We start from the raw sequence: 6,450 nt of genomic DNA, 5'->3' as shown, positions 1-6,450 counted from the left end.
AACTAGCCCTGACAACAGTTCCCAAGGATGGACAAATTTAGAAGGTCCTTTCCCCAAGGCTGGGATGCAGACCCAAGTTGGAGAATATATAGTTATAGCCTACTCGACAGTGAAAAAGTTCTCTGGGCTGCCCAGGCAAGAACTGGTCCACAGTTACCAGGCAAGCAAGAAACACCCTCCCAAGGTTCAGATGGGCCAAAGCTGGTATGTGGGCATGAGGAGGGAGTTCGGCATTAGGAGCCCAGTCACTAAAAGGGCAGCACGAGGCCTGGACCATGAAGTGTCTGCCCTGGGCCAGAGTAGGATCTAAGACAAAAACAAACACGTTCTTTGAAAGAGAACATAAAATAAAGATACTTCCAGACAAAGACAGTTCATTGCCATGAGACCAACACCACAAGAACTATTAAAGGGAATTCTTCAGGAAAATGAAAAATGATCCCAAGCCAAAATACAGAATGCAGAAAGGAATTAAGAGCACCAAAAAAGGTAAATACATGAGTAAACCTAAATGAATATTGACTATATGAAAAAAATACTAGTATTACTACTATTAATTCTGTCTTGTGGGGTTTTTATGTAAAATTAAAAATGCATGACAACATAAACATCAAATGTAAACAGAGTTAATATGTTCTAAGGTCTTATTATGTGGGAAGTGCTAATTTATATTACACACTAATAACTCAAGAATGGATGTAGTAATCTCTAGTATAACCACTAAAGGAATAAAGATTGTATACCGACAAGTTGATTGGAATGATAAAAAATACTTGATTATACATATATATACACATATATCTATTCTTTTTCAGATTCTTTTCCATTATAGTTTATTAGAAGATGCTGAATATAGTTCACTGTGCTATACAGTAAATCCTTGTTGGTTATCTATTTTATATATAGTGGTGTGTATATGTTAATTCCAAACTCCTAATTTATCCCTCTCCCTGCCCTTTCCCCTTTGGTAACCATAAGTTTGTTTTCTCTGTCTGTGGGTCTATTTCTGTTTTGTATACATGTTCATTTGTATCTTTTTTTTGGCTGTGCCGCACACCTTGTGGGATCTCAGTTCCCTGACCAGGGATGGAACCCAGGTCTTCAGCAGTGAAAGCATGGAGTCCTAACCACTGGACCACCAGGGAATTCCCGTCATTTGTGTCATTTTTTATAATTCCACATATAAGCGATATCATATTTGTCTTTCTCTGTCTGGCTCACTTCACTTAGTATGATAATCTCTAGGTCCAACTAGTTGCTGCAAATGGCATTATTTCATTCCTTTTTTTATGGCTGAGTAATATTCCATTGTGTGCGTATACCACATCTTCTTTATCCACTCATCTGTCAATGGACATTTAGGTTGCTTCCATGTCTTGGCTATTGTAAATAGTGCTGCAATGAACATTGGGGTGCATTATCTTTTCAAATTATGGTTTTCTCCAGATATATGCCCAGGAGTGGGATTGCAGGATCGTATCATAGCTCTATTTTTAGTTTTTTGAGGAACCTCCATAGCAGCTGTAGGGAGCTTGTTAAATTAACTATGGGTTTATTCACACAGTATAATATTCCGTAGCAGTTCAAAGGAATGAGGGAGATTTCTTTACAATAAGACCTACACAAAGGAGTATTGAACAGAAAAAGGAATGAGGAAGATCTCTGTACGTAACACTGAGTGAGCACCAGGATAAATGAAGAAAAGTGAGGCCTAGAACAGGGCTTGTAAAATGTCACTTTTGTGTAATAAAGGGAAGGAGAATGTAAATATAAATATTTCTTTCTATTTCCTAAAAAGAAGCAACTAAAGGATAAACCAAACAGTAAGAGATATCTGCTAATTGTTACATATGGTGGGAGGTAGGGGAGTAAAGGAAGAAAGGAGATGGAGAATTCTCTGTGCTGTTTTACAGTTTTGACTGAACGATGTAAAAGTTTTTACATATCTTAAAAATCACTGAATTTTTAAAAACCAATTTCTAAAATTTGAAAACCACTTCCCTGGCGGTCCAGTGGTTAAGACCCTGAGCTTCCACTGCAGGGGGAACGGGTTCGATCCCTGGTGGGGGAACTAAGATCATGCATGCCACGCAGTGTGGCCAAAAAATAAAAATATAAAAAAAATTGACACCAAATGGAAACCTATAATTCTAACTGTATATCAAATTGATGGCATAAATACACAGGGCAAATAATTATTTCAAGTGACTTTTTTAAATTCAATTTTTTCATTCAGGTAAAATTCACATAACATACAATTAACCATTTTAAAGTGTACAGTTCAGTGGCATTTGGTGCATTCACAGTGTTGTGCTGTTTTATTATTTTTGACTCTTAGGTCGTTTTCCTTGTAATTCTACCCATGGTTTTTTTTTTCCTTCTAGTTTTGTTGAGGTATAATTGACATACAGCACTGTATAAGTTTAAGGTGTAGAGCATCATGATTTGACTTACATACATCATGAAATGATGACTACAATAAGTTTAGTGAACATCCATCATCTCATAGAGATGCAACATTAAAGAAATAGAAAAAGATTCTTTCCTTATCATGAGAACTCTTAGGGTTTACTCTCTTAACAACTTTCACATATAACGCACAGATGTGTTCATTATATTTATCATATTGTACTTATTTATCTTATAACTGGAAGTTTGTACATTTTGACCACCTTCATCCAATTCCTTTTCCCCCACCCCCAATGACCACAAATCTGATCTCTTTTTGTATGAGTTTGTCTGTTTGTTTTTGAAGTATGATTGACCTACGACACTACATTAGTTCCTGGCACCCAACATAATAAATCGATATTTCTATACATTTCAAAATGATCACCATGATAAGAATAGTTATCATCTGTCACTAAAGATATTACATAATTATTGACTATATTCCTCACACTATACATTTCATACCTGTGACATTTAATTTGTAACTTAAAGTTTGTACCTCCTAATCTCCCTCATCTATTTCTCTCATCCCATCCCCCCAACCTGAGGAAACATCTGTTTATTCTCTGTATCTATGACTCTGTTTCTCTTTAGTTATGTTTGTTGAGTGACTTTCAAACACAGAAATTTGACTATATATCCCTTGTGGTATATATCTGGGTGACAAAAGAACTACAAAGAATTCTTAAGCTGCATTCAGTGGTCTTATTATTAGAAGTAATATTGATACTTTTTAAAAACTATTATATATACATTATAGGATTAGGAAATAAATACTTCAATTAATGTCTTTGGGAACCACGATTTTCGAAGTAAAGAGAAAACTGATATGAGTAAAATCAAAGAAGTTTAATCAAAACTCTGTAATCTTAAACTTGAATTGATTCACACCCATTAGGATACCTACTATTAAGATAACAAGTATTGATGAGGATGTGGAGAAACTGGAACCCTTGTGCTTTGCTGGTTGGAATGTAAAATGGTGCAACCAATTTAAAAAATGGTATGGCAGTTCCTCAAAATATTAAACATAGAATTACCATATGATCCAGCAATTCCACTTCCAGATATATACACAGAAGAATTGAAAACAGGGACTCGAACAGGTATTTATACACCCATTATCGTAGCAGCATTATTCACAATGGCCAAAATTTGGAAAAAACCCAAGTGTTCATCAACGAATGAATGGATAAACAATATGTGGTATATACATCAATGTATACGTAATTCACCCTTAAAAAGTAAGAAATTACATGCCACAACATGGATGACCCTTGAGGACATTATGCTAAGTGAAATAAACCAGCCGCATAAGGGAAAATATTCATAAATATAGTAAGTAGAATGGTGGTTTCCAGGAGCTGGAGGAAAAGGGAGTGGGGAGTTAGTGTCTAATGGGTACAAAGTTTCAGTTTAGGAAGATGAGAAAGCCCTGGAGACAGATGGTGGTGATGCTTGCCGAACAATGTGAATGTACTTAATGTCACAAACTCATACATTTAAAAATTGCTTATGTGGTAAAATTAATTATGAATATTTTACAATAATAAAACAACTGTACAGGAAACATCAGTATGAACTCATTATATATTTGTCTCTTACCATGAAATATGTATTTCTGAGGGCTGTCCACTAAAAAGGTCTAGAAGCATTGACAACCTAGTAGCAATGAGCACCCCCATCACCAAGATCATAGCTTCTAAATACTATTCTCCACCAAGAGGAACCCGGACTCTTTTGAGAAATGGCTGATTCTAGCTCCAGGGCAAGAAATCTAAGAGATGGCCTTGGGACATCTTGCTGACCCAGAAAATAAGGACACTACTGAAGACAAATAGTTCTGTCAAAAGGACACAGGAGTCAAAATGAAGGGGCTCCCATTGACCAAAGATGGGACAATTTGAGCAAGGAAAAGAATCATGATTATAACTGACTGAAACACATAAAACCATCCACAACACATAAATCCATGTGTTCATAATAATACTAACAAAAAATAAAAACACAAAACCTCATCAATCACCATTGGATGTTTCTAGTGTACCAATTCATTACTGAGAAAACCAATAAAGGGAGGAAATTAAGCACGAATCCTGCCTTTTCCATACAAACTCTATTTCAGGGTAACCAAACAGTTGATGAGGTAGAAATTCTTTTTACGGAAGAATCTCAGCAAATGTGTTCAGAAGGAATGATAGAATTAGAATGAATTAAACAAAATGGTATTAAGCAACCATCACCAACAGATGCCAAAACAATATTCAAAAGGGTTGATGGGTGAATTTATCACGGATGAATCAGGCTGGCAACATCAGAATCCACTGTTCAATCTTAGCATTGCTAAACATCAAACCTCCAGATCTAATCACCAGCTTAGAGGAAAGAGTGGAGGTAGAGAAACAAATTAATTGCCACCATGAAGACACACATATACTAAAATTGGAATGATACAGAGAAGATTAGCATGGCCGCTTTGCAAGGATAACACACAAATTCATGAAGCGTTCCATATTTTAAAAAAGAAAGGAAAAAAAGAAAGAAACAACCAGACAAATCCAGAATATGGGGAATTTTGTAGGACAAATGACCCCTGAACAAATGAGATGAGGAGCATCTGTTGTAGAATAAAAAAGACTATGCAAAATTAACAACCCAGTGTAATGTGTGGACTCATTTGGATCTTGGTTTCCAGAGCACTGTCCTCTGTGTTTCTGGTTGGAACTTGCCCTGTGGGCCTTCTTGGTTGAAATCTGCTGCTGTGAAGATATGTTTCTGTCCTTTCCTTTACTTTGTTAGAGCCAGAGCCAATGGGCATCTACCCACAGCCTCCGTCTCACCTCAGCTATCGCTAAGTAACAAATAAGTGAGTCTCTCTGCATGAGGCCAGTTCACATGGTTTCCCCCCAGACTCTAAGAAGAGTCCCCTCATCCTGCCATGACCATTCTGTGGCTCTCAGCTCAGCACCCCTGCCACCAGGAACAGAGAGTGGTTGAGAAGTGAAATCTCAGAGCCTCTTGCTGCCTGATCACACTGTCCTGCCACATTTGCACTGATGTAGTTGCACCCCAGGTTGGTAAAGGACAGCCTGGGAAGCAGCCTCATAATAGGGAGTAGGGGACAGCTGCTACCCCCTTTTCTCTAACATACACCCCCTTCCTGGATGAAGTCTGCCTGGAGAGAAAACAGGATCAACATCTCTCCTTCTCTCTGTTTCTTCCTCCCACCATTCCCTTGACTAGAAAGTGGTAAGTTTTTCTTCTAATTCCCCTATGTCTTAACCTCCTGCTCCAGTAGAGTGACAGCTGCCATAGATAGAAGGGTATTGTTCCTACACTACAGGAAAATTCTGTGAACTGGATCTTTTGATATTCTAGTGGGGAGATGAAGGAATATGGAACATTCTTTCTCACAATTATTATTATTAATATTATTATTATAATATATAATGCAGAAGTGTAATGTTAGTACATTTTTATTTCCTTTAAATTCCTTCTATAACAAATCCTAATCTCCTAAGCATATGAACACCTTGGCCTAGCAGGGCAAAGAACATATGTTCAGAAAGGAAAATGAAAAAAGCACATTAATAACTTTCATATCACCACTCTTATACACATGCGCACACACACAGAGAGACTTACTTGGAATTATAATATGCATAGTTTAAGTTTTATCTTTTTAGGTTTAAAAATAATAAATGACTACATCTTCATTGTAAAAAGCAACCCACCCACTGTTTATTAATTTTGCTATCTCAAAACATAGTTGTATGTGTGTGTTTACCATTTTCCCATGTAATTTAATATTCTGCTAAAATATGCTTTTTAATCCCTGAGTGGTGTTCCATTGTCCAGTGTATTTTTACACACTTAATCAATCTTTAGCCAATCCACTATACTAGACAGTTAAGTTGTTTCCAACTGAGTTGGGATGAACAGCCCTGTAGTATTATTTTGGTATAAACTTCTAGAAGTAGACTGGTTGAATTAAAGAAT

General features: G+C 36.6%; 1 pseudogene; it reads left to right on the top strand.

The window, feature by feature from the left end:
* Window positions 1–4,870: 4,870 nt before the first annotated feature.
* On the top strand, window positions 4,871–4,970 carry LOC115803859 (U6 spliceosomal RNA; annotated as a pseudogene).
* The last annotated feature ends 1,480 nt before the right edge of the window (window positions 4,971–6,450 follow it).

The sequence above is a fragment of the Delphinapterus leucas genome, chromosome 6 (genome assembly GCF_059928025.1).
Source record: "Delphinapterus leucas isolate spDelLeu-1000000601 "Yukka" chromosome 6, BTC_Dleu_Yukka2, whole genome shotgun sequence".
Classification (NCBI taxonomy): domain Eukaryota; kingdom Metazoa; phylum Chordata; class Mammalia; order Artiodactyla; family Monodontidae; genus Delphinapterus; species Delphinapterus leucas.
The sequence above is the reverse complement of the archived record's forward strand: the minus strand, read 5'-3'. Positions and strand labels throughout refer to the sequence as shown.